At 46.2% G+C, this 24,153-nt stretch overlaps 1 long non-coding RNA gene across 3 annotated transcripts in view; it reads left to right on the plus strand.

The window, feature by feature from the left end:
- LOC118311175 overlaps positions 1–17,000 on the plus strand; it is a 51,361-nt gene extending 34,361 nt beyond the window's left edge. For 2 of the 3 annotated variants that reach the window (XR_004793924.2, XR_004793920.2), the window contains exons 5-6: positions 15,097–15,150; positions 15,237–17,000. This is a non-coding gene — a long non-coding RNA (uncharacterized LOC118311175). The remainder of the gene's footprint in view (positions 1–15,096; positions 15,151–15,236) is intronic. The other variant, XR_004793921.1, reaches the window with a different exon arrangement.
- Positions 17,001–24,153: the final 7,153 nt, after the last annotated feature.

Consider the following 24,153-nt stretch of genomic DNA (forward strand, 5'->3'; position numbering starts at 1 on the left):
CTCTTATTCATAGACTGTTGGCCAATTGGAGTATTAAAACTCCAACAAATTTGCAACTGAATGCTGATATAATCCTGGAAATATATGTCTCCATTAAAAAGTAGCCCGTTTTGAAGGAACAAGGCGGTCTTTGTGCGGGGGCTTTATGTTTATTTATCAAGGCGCTAAAAGGGAGCCAGGGGTGGGGGTTAAGGAGGAGGGGGTGGGGGGTTAGCGGGGGCAGACTTTCCAACTGTTTACATGTTAATTTCAAACTTAACAGCCCTTGTCCCCTGGAACTATTTATACACTGAATGCAAATCATTTTTTTTTTTCCTCCTCTTTTTTGTTATCGTCTGTTTTTTGTTTTTTTTCGCAGACACTTGACTGTTGATGGAAAAATGCAAATTGATGTGTGCGTGCGGGGGAAACTTTTGTGACAGAATTATTCAGCTCGGATTTGAGTGGCAGGTTCGCGTTTTTCTGTTGGCGTGACGCAGTCCGTTTGGCCACCGGCGACCAATGGCCGCCGTTTTCTGCTTTGGGTTCAACAGGTGTCGATGACGGCGATGTCCTTTACCAAGCTTTTTTGAACAAACACTTGTCGGAGCCCTGGGCCAAGTTGCCATCGGGGGCCAGTGGCACCAAGTTCCCCCTTACGGACGACCGTGTAGGCAATTCACGATGTTCAATGACTTCGTAGGCGGCTTTTGAAAGAGAAACGGCCAAATGAAGGCGAGTGAAGCGGTTGTCCTTCTGGCCCGTCACCCATTTCCCCACATGAAGTGCATCTTCTTCTCATTCTTCGACGCCGTGTCCTTTCTTTAAGCAAAACACCCTGGGTCTGACAGTGATGCCTGTTGAAGCGAAGCAGTTGTTGTCTTGAACACACTCCGCTGACTGACCGGTCACTTCCTCTCACGCAGGTGAGGGAAGGTGCACGCAGTCGCTATCGTCTCCGTGTTGTGTTCAAGTGCGACGTGCGACCAAAGATGTTCCCCCGTGACTCGGAGTGTTCAGAGTAATGGACCGGCTCTAGTGCCATCACCCTAATGGGCGTCCGGGCCGACGACACAATCCAATATCCAGATAAATTGTGTCTATGAAAAATGATTCTGCACCCGGTGATTTAAGTACAGTGCCAACTCCTGGTATCAACATGTCAACCAGCGTGGCCGATACAGGCAGGAAGTAAGAATCCATGGACATGGCGCTCGTCTGACTTTTCTCCACGGCGACAGGAGTTTGTGTTCTGCAAACCTGCTATGAATATTTGCCTTATCAATTTTTTCGCGTAACCACCATCTTTCCATAACCTCAACCGATTTTTTTCTAGGTCGCTCAAACCTAACAAAAACTCAACAATAGTTTACAACCAGGATAATCTACATGTCACTTCAAGAGGAATCAGCATTTTTGACCACAGTCATATTATGTTTAGACATACTGAGATGTGATTTCCATTCTATTATGGGCAGCCAATTCAATTTAAAAAAAAAGGTTCATATATAAATACAAGCAGGGACAGACAAGACACAAAAGAATACAGGGAATCAATGATATCTTGGCCGTGAGAATCCAAAATGAGAAAAAACACGTTAATGTACAGATGTTTTTTAATTTTATGCATCTACGTTTTTGTAGGTTCACTCAACTAATTGCAAACAAGTGAAAGTGGCCCGTGTATGTTAGCTTGCTAATCTTCCGAGAAAAAATATTAATTCCACGAATGAAAAACGCAGCCAAACGTTAACAGCGAGGCCTTTTGTTCACCTGTTGCATTGTCCCGTCCGAGTTTAGGGGAAAAATCATAGACGTTCAATCTTGTGGCAAATGCCGTCGTGTCATCCGAGTCATTCTGGACTTGACAGACGGTGGGACGGAGGGAACAAAGAGGGAAAGAGTTAGAGAGGTGGGTATGAAAGGTGGTCCGCCGCAACGCCATGGCAACTGGTCAAGAGTCCACAGAGGAGGAATGTGACTAATGAAATGTAACAATACCTCCCCCTCCCCTCTCTGCCCCCCCCCTCTCTCTCTGTGTGAGTGAATGAGTGGATATGTTTTATGGTCCCAGCCCTGTCGAGGCGGGTTTAGGATGTTTGGCTCGTTGTGTTTAGGTTTTTACTGATTGTTTTTTTTGTTTTTTAAGAAGGATTCCATTGAATACGCAGCATCCTTCAAGGGCTTTTTATGTTTTCCCGTGCCATTCTCATAATCTTTTCAGGAGTGCATATTTTTGGCCTTCCTCTCTTACTTGATTTTTTTTCTTTCTTTTCTTTTTTGAAACACTGGAAGACACAAGGTCCCCCGGAGTGAATAGGACGGCAATTAATCATACAATCATTGTCAAAGTCACAGACCTGCCGATGTGAGTTAAATGTAATCCGGAGTGCCATACTCTTATGAGAGCCATATGTACGAAGGCTGCACTCACTCGATCAGAGGAGTTCGAGTGTTTCTCTGCCGCTGTCATCAAGATTGAAATGGAAGAGTCTTTTGTTAAAAAAAAAAAAGAGGGAAAAAAAGCACCCAATTTCAGAAAATAAACCAAATCCACGGAAAAAGGTTTTATCGCTGAAGTACTTGTACGTTAGGGGGAATTTGATTTTTTCAAGTTTGTCAGCACGTCGGAGCGACCGGAGGAACCAAAGCGCGCGCGTCTGATGAACACGCGGTTTGTGCGGCGAGACGCCGACGGAAACCAGTCGGCGTCTCGCCGCACAAACCGCGCATAAATCAGTCATCAGTGCCGCCTCTTTCTCTCCAGGCTGATTATGATGCTAATATCAGCACTCTAAACAAAGACACAATCCCAGTGACAGAGACGAGAGAGCATAACGCTCTCTCGCTTTTTCAAAAGACGGAAAGTATAGAGGTATTATGCGGGGCGCACAAGACAGTGGGGCAGAGGGGTGGCATCGGCCTGCTAACGCGATCACCTGAATTATGCACAGTCCCATTGTGTTCAAATTTCATAAACGGATGCATGGACGCCCCCTCCCCCGCCCCCCCCCCCGGCTGCAACACGGGCCACAATTATTATTTATGTGGCTGCAACACTGCGGAGAGACAATTAGTCATATTCGTGTGCCGAAATTAATTGAGAGAGACGTGGGGGATGAAGAGGGAGAACAAAGACGGCTCTTTGGCACTTGTTTCCATCTGACAGGGATAATTAGATATATAAAATTGAAATTCCTCACTGGGGGGTCCTGTTGACAACACGATTCTCTGTTTCACTCCTCTCCCCTTTTTCCTTTTGTGTGTTTCCCGTTTATGCTAATTTGGACCCAGTGTTTTTGCTCTGACCGCTCAAAGCCGCGTCCTGCCTTCTGATTCAATCCGCTGCACGGCAACGCAGCCGCCCGTTCACGCCTCCCCTTACCTGTGACACGAGCTTTTAATGAGGGAATTGATTATTCCTCATTGTGATGAGCAGAATTTAGTACTTCTATGTTTTTGAAAGTTTGGGGCCTTCTGTACCGATCCTCAAAGATGTTTATATATGAAAAAAATAACATGTATGAACAGAAATATTTATATTTTTATATATATATTTATATAATGGTTGAATAGATCTCTATACTTTTTCCCAAAGAAACTTTTGTCATCAGTTTCTGACCCCTCAATTTTCAACCAATCAAATGGTTGCTTGCTAACTTTCTGGCGCCTGCTGCCTAGAGCATCTATTGTGTACGTAGTCTTGCATCGCGCTGTCAAAACTGGAAAATGGTCTCACTGCACCCGCCATCATTCTGCCAATGGGGGGGGGGGAGCAGAAAAAACACTTTGGCTTCTTTTTATTTCTTTGGTCGATCAAAGTCCTCGTGGACGTGCCTCTGTGTATTGACAGCGCTTCGCGACTCACTCTCGAGCCACGTGAGCAGTACGTGGGAGGGACGTCTCATAAAAGAACACTGTGGTTTTGAGTGGAATTATGGGTCGTGTCACCCTTCACCACAAAAACGAGAAGGCGCCGCCTCTCGCAGATTTCCCCTTTACATGAGAAACGGCCGCTGTCATGTTTCTCACAGCTGACGGAAAAGAGGCGGCGGCACACAACGGTGACATGACATGTATTATGAAATCATGTCGATATCAGACACTGAGAAATTATGTAAAAACGTCTTTTATCATGAATGTTGGCCAGACTGTTATACTCCCCTTTATCTACACTTAGAGTAAATGACAAGATGATGCTTATCTGTCATGGCTGGTTTCTTAAGAGCCACAATAAACCTGTGTTTGGGAAACACTAAGGAGTGTAAAATTGTCTTTCTGTTCAATTTAAAGCTGTAGCAGGCCGGGGGGGGGGGGGGGGGGGGGGGGGGGGGGGCGGTCCGTCAATACGGCCCAGGACACACACTGCTAAAAAAGAATGTGGTTCACATGAGTCCCAGACCACTTCCGAATGTGAGATCGGATCGCAAACGCGTGCTCGCTACATCCGCGGCGAGTCCCCACCTGCACTGAGCGCCGTCCACTCAAGACAGATGTTCATGTCAGGTTCGAACGGGGCCAGATCAGGATTATGGACTTTTCAAAGACTGGAAACAAACCCCCCCAAAAAATCATGAGAAGGAGAAAAAAGAGTGAGGGTGAAGCGTGGTTGTTAGGAGGAGGAAGGAAGGCAGGATGCAGATATGAATTGAACCGGAAAGAGCCTCGTGTCTAATGCTTGCCACATTCGCTCTTGAGCGAAGCTCTAATTACCCATCGGTATTTGGTGCCAGCGTTCCCAGGTCCCGGCAGCCCCTGGGCCCGCGCAGGCACCGAGCGTCCACGGCCAGCTGCCTCCCCAAAAAAACACTCGCAGGTAAACAGGCCGGGCTAATGGTCCGACCACAAGGGAGCCAGATGAAAGGGCAGGAAACCGCTGCCAGGAGCCCTGAGAGGATTTATGCAAAGACAGGAGAGAGATGTGAGGATGCGGCGGTGGCTGAACCCACCTACAGTAGACCCGAGTTACCCGCCGTAACCTCTTTATGTGCTGAACAGTGTTCCGCGTTTAATTGTCTGGAGAAATCTTTATGGCCTGAATCCCAGGTATAAAAAAATTGCAGATAATGGTATCAAGATGATGGAAGTTAGAGGTCTGCAAAGGCAGAAATGTGTGTGGATGTGTTGAGCAAGTCTATAGTGTACATCTATGTCAGTGTCCTGGATTTTGGTTCATATTGACTATTTTTATACACAAAGGTATAGATTTGGTTTCAGAGTTACATATTTATCAATCAACAAATTATGATGAGAAAACGTTTAAATTTGTTTGTTGTTATTTTAATCTTTTTTCCATAATGGGTCACAAAAAAAAAGACAGAAAGAAAAATTTTATTGCACTAAACACGTTTTAATTAATTTATATTCAACATCTTTTTTTTTATCATGACAGGATTGATTAATTAATGAGAGACAATACAAAGAAATGCGACAGGAAATGATAAAAAGTTAGGGAAACAAAAGTAGGAATTTGAAAAATTAGAGCAGCATGTCATCTCCATTCCCAGTAAAAGAGTATATTATAAATATATTATATGAATTATAATGTTGAAAGTCCAAACACGCTCCATAATTTGTTTTTGTTTATCGAAAAGATTTGGATTTATCATGACACTTCCACTATGAACCATCCCTAAGATGCATCAAGCAACAACAAAAAGAGGTCTTAAACAGAGATGACCCTGAAGACCTCACTGGGGTTATTATATATATATATATTCTTTTTTAAAAATTTTGAATATGGAATGTCCCATGAATTGAAAAAATCAAATCGAGTGCATGTGCAGGTAAAGTCATTGTAAGCTCTCCTGTCCGATGAGTATGGATTCAAAAATGACTCCATCTTTGCATGTGTGCATATACAGTTTGGAGACGGTCCACCTCGCTGTTATTAATAAACACACGAGTCATCTCTCCCGCTGCCAGGTCGGCGGTGTGAACGTCTTGGCGGAGGGACACTGAGTAATCGTCTCTCTGTGCGGGATGTGATTTCCCCTCGAAAGAGGCCGACAGACGGGAATCTGGCCAATCAGGACGACTCCAGATCCGTCCTGAGGAACAGGAATTCCCACAAGCTGGATAAACACGCAGAGTTGTGGGGGGAGTGGGGGGCGCTTGATAGTCTCCTTCTCATCTTTGAACATGGACAGACTCAAGATATTGTTTTGTGTGCCGTACTGTACACCAACACCACGGTGGCGCTGAAGGGACGACCAGATGCAGATGCTACTTCTTCCCTGTGCACGGCCGAAAGGCATGTGGATGTCTGAAAATCTATTTAAAAAATATCATGTTATATTTCGTTATATTGTAGAACTCTTGGTTCTTGGACATTTCTGGGAAGTTGTGGGTGTTTGGCTGGAGGTGACAGAACGTCTTGAATCAAATAAACTGTGTGAAATCACAGTGGAGGCTCACGATGCAGTGGCTTGAACAAATAGGAAGACATGGGAATGATGTGGAAGGGGGAGGGGCTCTGGCTGGGTGGGTCCCAGACATTTTACAGCCTGGATGCTTCAGATTTTTTTTTGTTTTGTCTTGCTCTTTTTTTTTCTTCTTCTTGTATTCAAATGGCTACGTGCCATTTTTTTAATGGTCCAGGAAAGACAGAAATAACACGACAGTCCTGAGAATGTTCTGATGATTCAAACTACTTCACATTTGAATTGTGTTTCCTTTAAGAACGTTTGTGTGTTTTTGCTTCCCTCTAAGCTGTAGGTCTCGGGGCTCTGACTATATATTTCCTTCAGCACTGGGACACCTTGTGTGTGTGTGTGTGTGTTTGTGTTTCTTTTTGGCAGCTGCCTCTCGCTGACTTTTAACACCTCGGATATGCACATTGTGCATCTGCGTTTTTCACATGTAATTACTGTGAATCAACTCTTTGTGCGTGGCCCAAGTCATAAAACAAGAGAGGGAGAACATCGTTATGCTGGTGGGGCTCCTCACTAAAAAGCGCTCCAGTGACAGAAAATGAAAAGCCGTAATTCCTCCTGTGAAGTGAAGTCTGACTCATCGGGGAAAGCACTTCCTATCCTTTTGTCCGGATCTCAAAGGGGAATTATCGGGGACTGGAGTTAGATATGGCTGTTAATAAGACCACCGAGCCCTGACCAGATGAACGTCAGGGATTTGGACCGTGGCAGCTTTTATTAAACTGGTAAAAACTGGATATCCACAGTTGGGACTCACAGAGAACATTCAAAATATTGAGGGAGTTTTCTTTTTATTTTGCGTTTCATCTTTGAGGTATCAAGTTGTCTTTTCATAAGCAACTGTATGTTTTCCTTCTTCTTTTTTTTTTGCTGACTTGATGCCATCAGCTCTCATATTGATAAGCCAAGAGGAGGCACATCGGTTGGAGGTAGAGGGGGAGGGGGGGGGGGGGCAGGTAGTGCATGGAGATCAATTGGCTAATAAAACAAATCGATGGAATGCAACCGCAGAAAAAAGTGAAGTCATTAATTTGCAGAGACAGGATGATCCCACCAACCACATGCATTGATTAGAGATGAGGTCTGTGGAGAACCTTCGGGGGGTATCATATTAGTGGAGGGGTTGGGGGGGGGGTCTGCAGCTGTACTGATGCAGGAGGAGAATAGGTTAACCGGCGGATCAATGGCCTCCTCGACAGTGGCTCAGGCGCGTGCTCTTCAAACGCGCTGTCAACACAATATCTGCAGGTGTGATGTTTTCTCTCCGCTCGTGAGCACAGTCCCATCGATCCCCTCCCCTCCCCTCCCCTTCTTTCTTTCAAACCAAGTGTACTCAAGCATGATTATGATATTGAATACATCATAAGAGTACAAAAAGGTCTGCGAGTAAGGTCAGAGGTGAGAGCTAATGTTCCGTTTTCATCAGTATTATCATTGTTAATCATGAGTTGTAGTCAATAATATTGGGCTGAGTTATGTACGCCGAGGCCTTAAGTACGATGCAGCGCAAAAGGCTGGTGGAGGAGGCACCAGAGGTGGAGTTTTTGAAAAATGACTGGTTTGATGAGCGGAAACACGCAGTGACTGAACGTCAGGCCCGTGTGCGGAGCAAGACGCGCGTCGCCCTGAAGGTCGTCACCTCACACAGGTCTCCGTCCGGTGTGAGCCGGTTGGAACAAACTCAAAAAGACAATCTGCTTAAAGGAGCATTAGCAATCTTCGGCTTATTTTTTATGACCATATTAAGCCTCGTTATCAACCTTTTTCCCCCTGTTGATCCCCCAACAGCTCAAAACCTGCTACGCCCCCCCCCCCCCCCCCCCCCCCCCCCCCCCCCCCCCCCCCCCCCCCCCCCCCGTCGGTCAGGGTTCATCCGATCTGCAGACACAGCACAGCTTTTCTGCGGCCACTGGGGCGAGAGAGAGAGAGAGAGAGAGAGAGAGAGAGAGAGAGAAGAAAAGCAGGTGATGTGAGATTGACGACTTAAATACTTCATCAATCAATGCTGCAGCCAATGTGTTGTTTGGTGATTGGTGGAGAATTCAGGCAATCCATCTTTCCGACCAGCAACTGGCATTCGGGATTCTCCTCAGGTTCCTGATGTAATGCCTTTATTTCTTTATTTTCCAGGGTTAACCTAGGCTGCGGATATGTGCGTGTGTGTGTGTGTGTGTGTGTGGATGGTTCATTCTAACCCTTCACCTGTTGTAAGAGTCTGTTCGACATGTATGCCGCGGCAAAATGTGCTACACACACTCACAGAAGGAGACAGCAGGGGAAAAGCCGCCGTCAGTCCACGCTGACGAAATCATAACACGGGAATTTGAAGACGTTAGTCTAATTACTGTAATTATACGTACACTGTATGTAATTGTGTGACATTAGAACCAAGAAGACTCTCAGTTCACATCAGCCGCTGTGATTTATTGGAGATTGTGTGCGGCCAAGTTCATTTTGGCTGAAAATCCAGTGACTTGTTTTACAGCGGAGAGTAAACACACACACACACACACACACACACACACACACACACACACACGGGCCCAGAGACTGAAGGCTAAACGCTGCTTTGATGCAGAAGCAGCTTGTTTCACTGTCTCTCCACAGGAGAACCTCACTACGCCACATGGAACGAGAGAGGAACACGACCACAACCTCGTTTCCAAGACGGGGTTTCAGTATAGATATGATCCGAGCGCAGACGGATTCATTTGATTATATTTACTTGACTTTACAGCAACAGTGGTATTCATGTGATCAGATCAAAATACTCTACAGTGCTTCTGTTCATAGTGATGAAGGAACATGTCAGTGACTGTGGCTTATATTTATGTTTTCGAAAAAATGTTGGACAAAGATAAAATTGTAATGCAGGAGGCTTGTGGTGACAGGGAAGCCAGTCGTATCATTTCATTTCCCATCTATCATATCACTGTCCAAAATTTAAAAAAATAAATAAACAGCGCATGCTCATGCAGAAATGTCTGTCCCATTAGCAGCCCAACTGGCAAAAGTTACAAATGATAAATTTGACAACACATTGGCTCAATTAATTTTATTCCGCCCCCCCCTTCAGATTATGACCTCGACCAGTTATGACACGACATGACCAAAAGACAAATGGCATTCGGGACTTTGTCACTTTGACTTTGACAAAACTACAAGAATAATGAATGAGACTAATAATTAGACTCAAATGCACAAAATATGCGTTATTTTTTTTAAAATTGCTGCACAATGCACTAACACACACACACACACACACACACACACACACTAGGTGCACCATTTCTCCACCCAAACCACATGCTCCATCTTTCCTTCCCTCATCTCACTGTCTCCACCTCCATGTGATTATAGTCATACTGGAGCCCCCTGGGTTTGGCGTAATTAAAATACATCCTCTTTGTTTTCCCCTCGGACTCCGGTGATAAAATAACTGAGCGGTGGGGTTCAGCTGTGTCGGGCTCCTTTAGGAGGAGTTAGCCGGTGTTGGTTGTGTGTCGGGTCAGGCAGCCGCTCGCAGACTAAACCAACAAAACCCTACAAAAGAGGGAAAGAGCCAGTAAAGAGAGAGAGATAGAGAGAGAGAGAGAGAGAGAGGGGGGGGAGAGACAGCAAGGTTGTGACATAGGAAGAAGAAGAAGAAGAAAAAAAAGGTTGGGGTGAGGGTGAGGGGATCCCACATCATGTAAACCCTTTGCTTTTCACACTGAGCGGCGTTTTTCATGCTAAGCTCTGAGCTCGAGCCGAAATCCTCCCGCTTATCCTCAAATCCTCGATGAAATACTGTCAGATGTACTGTGATCCAGGGAATCTGGTCAAAGACTGACAGGCCGCGCAGAGAGACGTATGAGCGACTGATACTAAGAGGCACGTGTGTGTGTGAGTGTGTGTGTGTGTGTGTGTGTGTGGACCAGGGACAGGGTGGAAGATATTGTGAGGGGAGGAGATTTAATACAATGATTTGTCAGAGGCAGAGTGAGTGACTCGTGTCAATTTGATGCCTGGTAACCAAGGGCACCGGGAGGAATGAAGCACATAAGCTAAATTCCACTGTCCTTTTTCATGTGTCTTACACCAGACGACTCGTGATTTAGTGTAAAAACTGAATCGATAATTTCCCTCTTTTCGAAGCATATCTGGAAAAAAAACAAAACAACGGTGACACTTTCTTATCCGGGACCTGTGCATGCTCTGCAGTCAGGGGTTTTCATGTGGGGTACTGGGGGGGGGGGGGGGGGGGGGGGATATTTTGAGGGCGTGTACATCCCTCATCTCCGAATAGCTCCGAGGCACGGGCAGGAAATGGAGTCCCTCGCATTTTGTTTTGCATCAGTGCTCCTCTTTATTAGCGAGGGACAGAATAGGCATGGAATAATAATTGGAAAATTGTAAACTTGCTTTTCATTATAATTAGCGAGATCACAGGCCTGCAATAATCCAATTATTTGACTTACAGGCCAGTTTCCTCATCGCTCCAAAATGTGTGTTTTGCAGGATGTGTAACCTCATCCCCACATGGACACGCCGGCCCCCCCCCCCCCCCCCCCCCCCCCCCCACTCGTCTCCCCCCCTCTCACATGTAAACACCAGCATGCCTGAGTGTACTCCGACAGCTGAACATACACTGACGTATGAAGAGCGTTTAGGGCCACCAGACGCCCACATAAACACACACATGTGCACACAACTCAACAACATACAAATAATTGAGTAAGATTTGCTGGTACATTAAGTTTAATGTGTTTGACATTCGGGCGGTGGGGTGGGGGGCGTTGGTAGGTAGGCCGCGCCGCGTCTTTCTTCAATCAGGGCACTGCAGGGCTTCAGTTTACAACCCGGACGCAAAAACCCGGGGCCCCGTCAGAGCTAATTAGCGCCGTTGCAAATGGACGCAGGTCACGGCTCTCAGCGGATTGGTCCGCGGAGGGGTCGCCAGGGGTCAAACCTCCAGTATGGCATGATATAAACAATCATCTACAGACCACAAACCAATCAATCCCTTTTAACACTATCCACTTCCTGCTTGCCTGCTCTCAGAGGTCAGGGGTCAATGTGGGGAAAAAAGACAACCGGTGCCGGTGGGTTTGGGGAGTGGGAGGCACACGCGTCGCTGATCATCTATTCATTTATTGTTTTAGAAATCAATATTCCAGCAAAAATATCTAAGGCATTTAAAATAAACTATTTGATATGATCTGTGAAGTATTTATCTCTTTTTGTTCCCAATTATTTATTTATTTACACTCATGGGTTAACATGGCTTGTTGGTATTTTGACAGTGTACAATGGCACATCTGACCTTGGGACGATAACTGTTCCTTCATTAAATTACATACCAGACATACCAACCAGCGAGCAAGAAGAAAAACATAAGACAAAATAGTTTTTCGTACTACAGTGTGTGTGTGTGTGTGTGTTTTCTTTTTTTTCCTGCACACTGAATGAAGCCACTTCAGCGTCAACATGAAGTTCCGCAATTAGCTGAGCTGAGAGAAAGGACAGAAAAGAGTGAGAGGGAGGCGGCGGGAGGGAGGGAGGGCGGGGGGGGGGGGGGGGGGAAGATGGAAACCAAAGCTTGAGGAATTGAATTACCGGAGCCTTTTCTCATTATCATTTAGCCGTCTTTTATGGGCCACCAGTAAGAGATGATGTTCCCATGACCCCGCACAATACACAGACATATTATTCAATCCTGCCGTGATGAAATTCCTGCAAATAAAACCTTTGTGCCGGGCAACGGCTAATTATTTGACAGATTGGCCCCCTCCTGACTCAGGTTACAGTGAGGAGTGGTCATGTTTTAGCCCCCCCCCCCCACCACCACCACCACACACACACACACACACACACACACACACACACACACACACACACACACACACACACACACACACACTATGCAACCACCAGCACCAGCACTCTTCCCTGGGCTCAGTGCGGAGAGGGGCCACTTTGAGAAAATCCCAGAGGGCCTCATTCTTTTCAGGAGATTATATATTTCAGCCCCCCCCCCCCCCCCCCCCCCCCCCCCCCGTCCCTCCACCTCCTCTTCCCCGAACCATCTATCCATCCAAAATCAGGGGAGCGTGGTGTGTGTGTGTGTACAGGGGGGGTCTGTGTGTCAGTGACAGCAGTCATTTCATAGTTTAAAGGGAGTTCTCAAGCCGACATATTTAATCTTCCCACGAAAATAAAGTTTGATGGTGGAGGACTGAGATGTAGAGAGAAAGCCTCAGACCACAACACGTCAAATCCATGCTGTGGTACTCTTTATTCAGACCACTTTGAAGAACTACCGTACCTATATGCATCGCGTGTATGTTCTTTGTGATACCACATTAGAGAGTGCGGGGAACGTTAGTGGATTACAGTTTTGGGTGGGCATGCCTTTGGCTTTGAGTCAGTCCACTAATAACAACGGTTTGTCATTAGCGTTCGGACATGGACCACCAAGATAAATGCCAGCACATGTTTAAATTATCTTGAGAGTAATGGCATTTTCCTTCGGCCCCTCTCCCCTCCCCATGAAGATCTCCTCCTTGACTCCGCTGCGCCGACATTTTGAGTTATCAGCGCCGGTTTTAATCTGCCGCTTTACGAGAGGAGACAGTGTTAAAAGAGATTAAAACAAAATACAATAGAATAAATAATGATTCATTTTAATATTATATGTATATATGCAAAGTAATGGAACATTTAGAAAAAAATAAATATAAGTCACACACAAAAGGGTTTATGAAGCTTTAGCAATATGATTTGATGATTTGAAAATTCTAAATCTTATATTTGCAATTACCTTTTTATCCAATAAGCTTCAAATATTTCCATTTAAAACACTTAACATGTTAACTTTAGATGCACAATTCATTATCTCAAAACATATTTGAATGTTTTTTTTATTTTGGCCCCGGCCGTGACCTTTTACAGTGCAAAAATTGAAACTAAAACTCACAGTAAATTATGATGATCCTTGACAGTAAGTGCTTGTGAAACCGCACCACTTCTACTCACAACCCGACAGAAGAACTAAAACAGGGAACCGTTGCCACTATTTGAGGCATTTCTGCTGCCGGAAATTGCCACAGTGGAATGTAAAAAAAAAAAAAAGGAATCGGTATATAGTGAAACATGGAAGTTGGATAGTAATTTATAGGAAATATGAATGTGTCTGCCACACACACGACATATCATATCACCACTGCTGAGAAATGGTACTCGTGTCCCAGCAGAGATTTTGTTCGTGGCATCTTGAAAACCTGAGTATGCTTAGCACTCGTTGTATAAAGAATCTGCCTCAAATGTTTTCATCCTTAACTTTAATTGAGGCGATTACATCAATCCAGCATGTACATGAGAATATTGTTGAGCTGCTGTATGTGAAAACCTTGTTATTCCCACTTTCTCCCGTCTGGAGGACGTGAGGCTGGCGGCCCTCTGCAGGTTCAGAAAAACCCGGTCACCCGGCTAAACTCCGCTCCGAACAAAACGAGTGCCCCGCAGAGTGCAGAAGAGCGCGTGTGGCTTTGTTTTCTTCCACGAAGTTGCACAATTCCCCACCTTCACGTTCTCGTTCCTCTTCCACCTTCCGGCCGGGCGCGTCGCTCGGTTGAGCTCCCGTTTCACGTGTGGGGATGCTCGGGCACTGCTCACCTGGCATGAACCCAAGCCGAGCGGCGCCTGGAGTGTTCATGGCTCAACCCCCGGATGAAGGTCGTGGAGTCCAGCCCTTCCCCGCTCCGCTCCCCAATGAGCAAACATATGGTCACGGAGCACCTTGAACACGTCTGGGTGACCACAGCCACTTGGCACAGCGGAGAGGAGAGGGACAGAGGTGTCGATGGAGGGGGTCCACAACCACCCTGCTAAAGCGGCACAAGGAGACGGGGGCCGAGCGCAGCGGCGGCAGCCGTCGTTCAGTAGTTTCAGGTGAACCCACGTGAAGCCCGCCGGCCCCACAGAGCTGTGAAGGCCCCGCAGACGGAGTTCTGGCTCGCCGTGTTTCTGCTGATACAAATGCGTGTAATCATGAGGTACAGTATCATCACCCTGCTTGTTCAAACAGCCGGGTCTCATCTAATCGCTTCCACGTTTTTCCTCCGCGTGAAGCTCATTAGTGGGCGACCTCAAGGCACGCAGAGAGAGAAAAGACGAGCGGGGGACGAAAAAAAAGAAAGTAACTTTGTGTAATGGATGCTTGCTGTTTTGAGACAGTAAAAATAAACAGGTCTGCGCCTTTGGTAATGAATCTGCTGTAAACGTCGGCGCAGAGTGTGAGTTCATCACAAATGTCTAGTTAATAACCCAACTTGTGTGCGTGTGTGTGTGTGTGTGTGTGTATTTTGGCTGCGGGTGGTGGTGGAGGGCAAGGGTGTGTGTGTGTGTGTGTGTGTGTGTGTGTGGAAGATGGTGACTCGCTGGTCGACTCTGTGAATGGTGATAGTCTCTCTGGTGTCTGAGCGTCCCGCCCAGGTGGCGACTGTTCGACCGACTTCATTAGCCCTAAAGAGGAAACAAAGGAAGATGCGTCGTGTGAAAAAAAAAGAAGTGCCATCCCTCATCTGCGAGGCCACCGCCTGACACATTAGGAATCTGTATGCTCAATTAACCACTGGCAGGCTCATTTTTCCTCCCTCTCTCTCTCTCTCTCTCTCTCTTTCCCTTACTCTTGACCAAACAGAGCAATCACACTGGACTGAAGCAAGACTTCGAAACAGAAACAAAAAAACCTACAGTAAGAACTTTGACGTGTAAAATGAAAACGCTTTCAAGAACATCTTCTCTATAAAATTCCACACCTGCCTCTATTGTTCATTTCAGGAGGAAGAGGAACGTGAGATGCCCGCCAGGAGGAGGAGGAGGAGGAGAGGAAGAAATCGCATGTTGCCAAAAACACATTAATCCTGAGGTTTCAATTTGCACGTGAGTTCTATTAATAGGTCTCCTCCTGTCTAACCGAAATGTGGTGGGTTAATAAACATGGGAATATTCACATATAGTATTTTGTTTATTACAAACCATATCTATAGTTCATTCAGGCCTCGTGAGATGGCTTTCTGGGAACGCGTGAAGCTCACTCCTGCGTTACAGCAAAACTCCTGAAAAATAAATATTCAGTATGTGAAGATGAAAACAATAAGACACAGCAACCATCATACAACTGGGACGTTAAAACTTCTCACAGATGAACCAAACAAGACAAACATACAGATTGAGACACATTCTTCTTCACATTCTTTTTTCTCTGTTATAACCCGGTGCCCACATTACCCACAATGCAACCTGGGTGCAGACGGTTCAGTGGTGAGATTTGCCCATGTAACGCTTTTAGCAGCTAACGTAGCCTCAGGTGGGATAAAGAGTTCCACACTCCATATTATTTCTGGGGGGTTTTTTATGTTCAAAATTGTAGTTTTTAACCCCGAGGAACTCGGACGTAAGAAGCGTCACTTGAGTCTGTTAATCCGATTTGATGCATCTGCCTTTACAGACTCTGTACAACCTCTTTCACATTTGCCGCGGAGCTCCCGAGGCCTATAAACCCTGTGTTCCCCTTTTAATGAGCGCCGATATAATGCATCATTAAGTATCATGTGTCATATATGACAGACACCAAGCCACGTTTTTATATGGACAACGATCTTGACCCCCGTCTGTCCGTTTTATCGACGCGGACACGCTGCTGAACATGCACACACACACACACACCATGAAGAAATACATACATACATGTACCTTCCTCTACATTTGGTCTCTTGAACTCGGTGGCGACCCGAGGATCATTATCTTCCCATGAGCCTCCTGTGAAAAATGACAAAGTGCAACGAGGACCTGGCTGGGGGGGGGGGGGCGGGGGGTTTAGGGTGGTGTCAGGAAGAGGGGGGGTCACTGTGATACGCATCAGCCTTTGATTAACGAGGTGAGCTGGGTGCTCTTTAAAATCACAGGGGTCACAGCTTAGGAGGCCTCCATCAAACACTTCGCCACACTTCACAGGACCAACTTCTTCCTATTATTGGACACGCCCCCTTTCTCCCTCTCTTTTATCCCGGCCCGCTCCCCCCCCCCCCCCCCCCTCTGAGGGAGAGGGGTCTATCAGAGAGATGAAAAATGGCGTGCAGCTGGCCGAGCACTTCCTTCCCCTTGTCGGGGGTCAACAGTTCACTATGCTGATAGAGACCCTCACACCTCCATTAATAAGAGCTCCCCCCTGCACTCACACAGGTCGCTCCGCTGCATCGCTGGGCGGGCGGCCATCACTCCTACCTTTGTCCGGATGTCCCGCCATCACATTCCTCCGTCGCTGCATAACTGATTTTTTTCTTTCTTTCTGTTTTTTTCTGGTGATGACTGACAGCCGGTTTTGTTTTTTGCTGCTGGCCTGCACCTGTAGTAGTTCAACAGTGAACACGGGACCTATGTTTTTACATTTGTTTGTTATTTTGTCAGTTCTGTCAGCACGTTTATAGGAAAAGCCTTTATGCAAAAAGAATTTCACATGTTAAAGTTTTGGGCTGGAAGACAGTCCGTCCAAAAATAAAAGCCACCACAATGAGCATGCTCATGACTTTTGAATGATATGAACACATCAGAATATGACTCATTATTATTGCATGTGCCTTTGCATTTGTACTTTCGGGGGATAATTTCGTAATATTAGTTACACAGATGCTTCCTCTTGCTCAAAGCCCCCAGAGGCTGCAGGTGGGACTTTCAGACTTTTGGGCTTAAAATGGTAAAATAAATAATGGTAAAAATAAAATGTTTTAAAATAAGAATATTCAATATTCTTCCTTGAAATTAATGTGTAAACTAATGTGTGAACTTTTTTGACGTCGGTTTTGTTGCAAGCGCAGAATCTTTTGACATCAGAGGCCGGAGAGCGTGGTCAGATTCAGAGGTGCTCATCATAACGCTGAGCTTCAGTCTTGTTGAGCTGCTAATTACATCCATTGTGGAGACGCAGAGTTCTCCATCAGAGGGCCTGGATGTGTGTGTGTGTGTGTGTGTGTGTGTACTGGTTTGTGCCGATTAAGAGGAGAATTAGCCGACCATCCTGAGGAGGGAGGGAACTGGGGGGGTACAACAAGGGGAGAAGAAGGGGGGGGGGGGGGTGTTGCTGGCGGGTGGGTGTGTGTGTGTGGGGGGAGGGGGGTACTCCCCTCCTGGAGAACAGCCCTGACCTTCTCATTTCATCCTCATTAGTATCTCATGTCAACAGAGCAGCCACTCCTTAATCATCTGCTATCATCCCAGGCCGACACACACACACACACACACACACACACACACACACACACACACACACACACACACACACACACACACACACACACACACACACACACAAGGACAGATAAACAAAAACTTGCACACAGATCGGCTTTTTTACAGACAGACAAGGACACAAAAGTATGTGTGTGTCATTATAAATTTTACATGAAAAGCGTGTGATGCATGTTGTTATTAATATAACTCATCTTCCAAACTAACTCTGACAATAACCCTGCAGATTTACTGTAATTGAAAGGTTTTTCAAAAAAAAATATATGTTTGACCATTGCGCAATGAAATGTCACCAAAGTAACTAACTTTTAAAAAAAAAAAAAGAATTTCCATACAGCACACAGCAATTCAAGCGACACATTTGTTGGGAGGGAGTCGTCTTGTGGGATCCGGTGGTGGACAGCAGCACAGCGCCGTGGCAGAGGGTGGGCTCGTCTGTCTGTGTCGGCCTCGGCCCCAGCAGGGTCGGGGAGGGGGTGGGGGGGGGGGCTCGGGGTGCCAGCACAAATGAGCTCCATTCATTTCCCCCACGTCGGCATATGGTGGCCCATTGTCCTCGGCCACACAGCCAGAAGTGATGCAATTTGTTGGCATGTCCTGTCATTTCACAAACTGCCCATCCCACCGAGGGCCCTGGCCGGCAGAAGACAAGCAAGGGCAGCTTGTTGTTTCACCCAGTGCACACGCACAACATGTGTATCGTGCGTGTGTGTGTGTGTGTGTGTGTGTGTGTGTGTGTGTGTGTGTGTACTGGCGTTAATCCAGAACATGTAACAACAGATCGCACCCCGGCACGAACATGATGAAGACATATGTAGTTATTTGCGCAAATATGTTGACGAACAGAGGAAGAAAAGAAGGCAACAACAGGATCAATCAAGAGTAAATCATCTTGGAAGATTATAACGTACAGTATCTGTGTCAATCCCTGTTGTTATATAAAAATAGCTTATCCTTATTCACAGACTAAGAATCTAATCTGATTTGCTCTCTAAGACAAGATAGGCTCCTTGTGTGCTCCGTAGCAAGGCAAAGACTTCGGCCTCGGCAAAAAACAACACATACATGAATAAAAACATCAAAACACGACACAGTTGATGGGATGAGATCAACACCAGCGTCGAGAGAACAAACAGTGAAACCACGGCTTCACGAGTGAGAGTGAAGCGGCGCAGCTCACCCCCGTGGACCTGTTCCTGGTTTCACTCTGCCAGGCGTGAAGCTACCGTCTGACACGAGGGGGAAGGAGTCTTTTTTGAACTTCCTGAAAAAGCAAACTTTTGCACGATGATCTGCACAATATAGAGGTGTCTAGACATGATTGCATTTAGGTCAGCAGACGGAGGAAAACATATGATCACATGAGTCATGCACAAAAACCATGGTGGTGTCGACAGGCGTTTGGATGGCCGGGGGTCAAATGTCACTGAACCCATTCCCCACTAGTGTGTGTGTGTGTGTGTGTGTGTGTGTGTGTGTGTGTTTGTGTGTGCAGCACATTCTCGCTTCGCGGCGTGGTGTCGCTCGATACTGGTCGTGTCGGTTGGAGGTTTGCTTCTCATTGTCCGCACAGCGTGCGACCACGCCCGGCGTGCGATGGCAGCGTGGGCTTTCCGCCGAGCAGAAGTCCACAGAGGAGACGAGCACCTTCGGACCCGAGTCAACTTCTCCTCGGCCGCTCCCTCTCGTCAGACCGACGACGTCGGCCCCCCGTCGGGAACAAAGTGGCCCTCGCAGGCTCATTATACCTCGGCAAGATTTGGAGAGTGGAGTGACAACTGCTCCTGATTGTCAGATCGTCATCATTTGAATTGGACCCGGTTGCTCTTTCTTGTGTCAGCGGTGGAACTGTACCAAAGGGGGTGATGTCATGTGGTGTCCTCGGCGGGGGAAAAAAAAGCTGAAGAATAACTTTTTGTTTATTTGTCACACACAAGACGGGTCAGATAATCCATCTTTGTCCATCACACAAACATTTAACCAGGCTAACTGTGATCCATCTATAACCCCGATCATACATCACTGACCTCAATCCACACTCTTCTCCCCCCCTTGTTCTTCCAGCCGCCATGCTGTGGTAACAGAGATCCCCCTCCAAGCCCCCATCCCTAACCCCATTTGTACCCTGCACCCCTGCTCACCCCCCCCAGCCCAACCTGTCAGGGACCGGCTTCCCATGTCCATCACCGGGTGATGGATGAGGTGGAAGGTCGTCACCCCACTCTCCAAGAGTTCACCGATCCCATCAGCCATGCGGACACCTCCGAATCATAGCACGGGGGGCGTTACTGAAATCATATGTTTCAGGAAGAGCAACCTGAAGCAGGGGATTTGCGGCAGTGCAAAATGTGCTTTTAGAGAAAGACGTGTCACCGGCAATAAGTCAAACACTATTTCATCACTTTGCATACAGGACACAACTACAGGAGGGAATAATAATAAAAAAAAATTTGGACAGTTTTGTGTCATGTTTAAAGTATTTGCTCACAGACATGGGCGTAGCACTGGGGGGACAAAGGGGACAGGCTATCCAGCACCCAGGCTACCCACTCATTTGTAATGAGTGTTTTCTAAGTAATTAGATTATTAAAAATTGGCTGGATACATTGGTTGAGAGACTGAACTATGTACTGTTTTTCAAAAAATAGTGGAGGTTCTCTGAGGGCCCTCTCATTTCTTACGAAAAGGCGCAAAATGGTTTAGTCCGCTAATCTACAGACCAACGACTTCGTAACGTCTTCCCTCAAGAAAGAAAACTCTGGGTCCCCGAAGAGAAAAGACAGAAAAGAAAGACATTAAAAACAAACCAAGGGAAAACAACTGTTAATTCTTTTCTTTCAAAAGAAAGGTGGCTAGCTATTAGCAAACTCCTGCTACGACAGCTAGCCAGCAGCTACCTAGCTGAGATCGACACAGCTGCTATTGCTAGCTAGCTAACTGTAAATTTTACTCCCTGAATACAGTAGGCGTTAGCTAGCTAGTTACTATTAGAACACACACACAGTATCATAAATTAATCAGCATCATACCTGTGGGGGACCCACAGAGACTGCTTATTTATAGGGCCCCAGAATTTGGTGCTACACCCCTGCTCACAGGTTTTGAAGTGCTAATGAAATTGTCTTTTACTTTTGCCAGCGTGGTTCCATGGTGGAAGTTTTCAAACTGGCAGTGTAACGGGCCACACAAGTTGTTTGTTGTGTTTGAATATTTCGGGTGAAGCGTGAGGATTTATTGTGTTTTCCCCAACAACAACTTTTCGTTTAATAGATATCTGGCACTCAGATGGCGGAAAAAATAGAAATGATTTACCAAAAAGTCATTTTCCTTAAAAAGCAATGGAATTGTATTGCACCCTGGTGTAAAACTAGTAAAGTGTCTCACCCCTGACTGACCTTAAATTGCCTCTTGATGCCTATGGCGCTGTAGGAAAAGAAAACAGTAATCCTATGGGCTCATTTCACATATGTCCCGGTAAACAAAGCTTATGATTGGTGTTTCAATTGCAAAGGGAACCGGAGCAGGCGAAAAAACTCTGATCCCGGATGAGTCCTCCCTCCCCAAGTTTTCTGGAGCACACGGGGTTTTCTCCCACTCGTGTCATTCATTCAGAGGGAAATTGATATAGTATGGACGAACAAGAAAAATAAACAATACACAATAGTGTCAAGCTTCGCTGCTGACAGGGGCATACATCAATGTTATTTCCTGCTTTTGCAAAAATACCTAATTCCCCCTTATTTAATCAAGCGTCTCCTTGCTCTGGCCCCTTTTGGCTGATTTACAACACCCGCTGCCTTTATGAGTACCTGTTTCATTTTCTTGCCTCTGCTCTGACACCTAAAGTGATAGGAATTTTATGCTTTTGATAACAATATGAGTTTCGCTTTGGTCCCGGAATTCATGGCCCTGTCAGCGGCCAATAAATAACAGCAGAAAAAAAACAAAAAACATTCACAAGCGTCCATGACAAAACATCCGCCCAATGGGATTTACGTTGGGATGGATGCAGAGGGAGCTATGAATAGAAAGGCCGGACGTCACAGGAGGGGACGTCTATCCAGAGAACGCGGGATCACGGTAAAAAGGTCACGTCAGCCACGGTGGAAGTGCAAGATGTTTTCCGGTGTCGAACTCGTCAGGATTCATAATTGGTGTGCTGTCATATGAGCATTTTGATAATGTCACATGAACATGAATGCCATGCTGTGACACACTGTCCTTTGGATGTTGTAAGTATGTACAGCGGGGGAGCTGAAACATTTTCCATGTCACGGACTCGCAAGTAAAAAAAAATCATTACAGGTCGTGTACCCTCATTATACTTCATCCCCGCGGAGTCGGGATGGGAAGATCTTTGCTTTCGGATTAGCTTGGATTTGTTTTTTTACTGCCTGCACCTTATCCTCAGGGTAGTTCCATCATTTATTTTCATTCTTTAGTCAGAATACTGAAGATTTAACATTGTATGCCCTGTGCATGTGTGCATTTTTTTTTTTTAAAGCAATAGCCATGACGTGTGCATGATTCATTTTTAAGTTTGTAATCAAGCACTAACCACGGGGCCAAAACTGCGGAGTTGCAGCGCAGTGTTGCGTGGTGCGGTCCGCACCATTTTTTTCTTATTCGATTTACGGAGTCCGGGCTGCGTCGAAAAACCCAGAATCTTTTTTCCCGGCGCACACACAAAAGCCACAGTTAATGGATGGTGAGGAAATATTCGCAGATTTTGACAAAAACGTGTATTGCTTCAGAATCACTAACTGCTCCTTTAAGTCAACTGCTCCTGCTTCACATTTAAATTGTGTAACTAGTGAAAAACAGGGTGGCTCTTCAATCGTCTTCAAGAGTGAATACTCTTGGTACAAAGAACACAAACATGATTGGCTTGCTATGTTTCCCGGTCAGACAGACGATTGTCTGTTTCCGCAGAGGGGGGAGACGTGTGTCATACAAGCTTTACAGTTTAGTCTATTCAGGATTCTATAATTGGTTTGTCTCCATTATGACCTCTCTGCCTGTAAATGACCCCCTGGTGACGTAATCGAAACCAGTGTTACAAACTTAGTGGGTTTCCATTTGAGTCACTGATTTTTTTAAAAAACATCTCTTTGGAGACTTTGTTTAAGAGTTTCACGAAATCTTGCAGCACCCAATACTGGAAAACTTGAAAACACCCAAAATACACAATATATACAGGTAGAGGTGTGCACATGGCACAAAGGCCTACACCAAGGATTAAAAAAACATGAAAATTGAAGTCCTTAATGGGTCTGAGAGGGGTTTGATAGATTTATATTGACACACATTCCAACGACAAATTGGCCGTTTCTGCGTTGTTGCCAGAAAGCTGCCGGTTACCGAGGCGATGACATTCAAACCCAGTGAAAACGGCCCCTTTACGTGTGATGAAGTCAAACAAAGATGACACACTGTACCCACGGAACCGTCTAAAGGAATATAGGAAGTAAAATGTCAAAGCATTTCAAAAGAAATGCTGCTATAAACTGCGGTTACGGAGACTATAACAAATCACTGGCCCGACCCCGAAGGGGCTCTTTGTTCCGACCCCGCTTGGTCCTCGCTAAGTGAATATTATGGGTCTGAGAGAAGGAGAGTGAGATGGGTTTTGTGTGTGTGTGTGTGTGTGTGTCTGTACTTGAGCCCTGTGTGTGTTTGGCACAGGGGCCGCAAAAAGAACGCAAAGGAAAAGACGAGGCAGGGTCACAACAAGTATTTGGTGCTACCGGGGGTGTGAACTGGCACATGCTCTTGGCACGGGCACAATGCGTGGTGGGATGGCAGCGACCACGGAGCCTCCCGACAGAAACAGAAGCTGCTTGGGGCCGAGACCAGCGTCTCGGCGGGGGCCACAGGGGAAGACTGGGTCAGAGGCAGAGGGGGGAAATTGAGACAGATTTTCTTGCAGGTGTTAAGACAATAGGCCCGACAAGTGATCTAATTGTTGGAGCATGTTGGGGAGAGCGTAGTGGGGGGGGGGGGGGGGGGGGGGTGGAGGTCAGGGACAAGCAGGATTTGAATTACAAGAGGCAAACAAGCTGCTGACATATGCCAAGCTGAAAATCATGAAAGAGACAGGAAGTGTCTGATCTCTGAAACTCTTACTGTCAGTACGCTGAGGCGTGGGAGGGCGCTTACTTCAGTTGTATCTTAGCCACGTGTAAAAAACGTTGTTCTCGTGACGAGTCTTGACAACTGCTAGGGAAATAATTTGGTACAGACATTGTGCACAGAGTCTGACTCCGGAGCTGATCCCCTGACCTCTGACCCTTCGGCGATGGATTGGCACAACATTTTTAATACAGGCAAAACGACATTGGTGATTCTCCTCACCTTTCTTCTGGTTTTGAGTGACATATCTTGGTTGCCATGGAATTTGGTGCACACATTCATGTTCCCCTCTTGATGCATTAGAGTAACTATGGTGATC

Source organism: Scophthalmus maximus, chromosome 1, assembly GCF_022379125.1.
Source record: "Scophthalmus maximus strain ysfricsl-2021 chromosome 1, ASM2237912v1, whole genome shotgun sequence".
Taxonomy (NCBI): Eukaryota; Metazoa; Chordata; class Actinopteri; order Pleuronectiformes; family Scophthalmidae; genus Scophthalmus; species Scophthalmus maximus.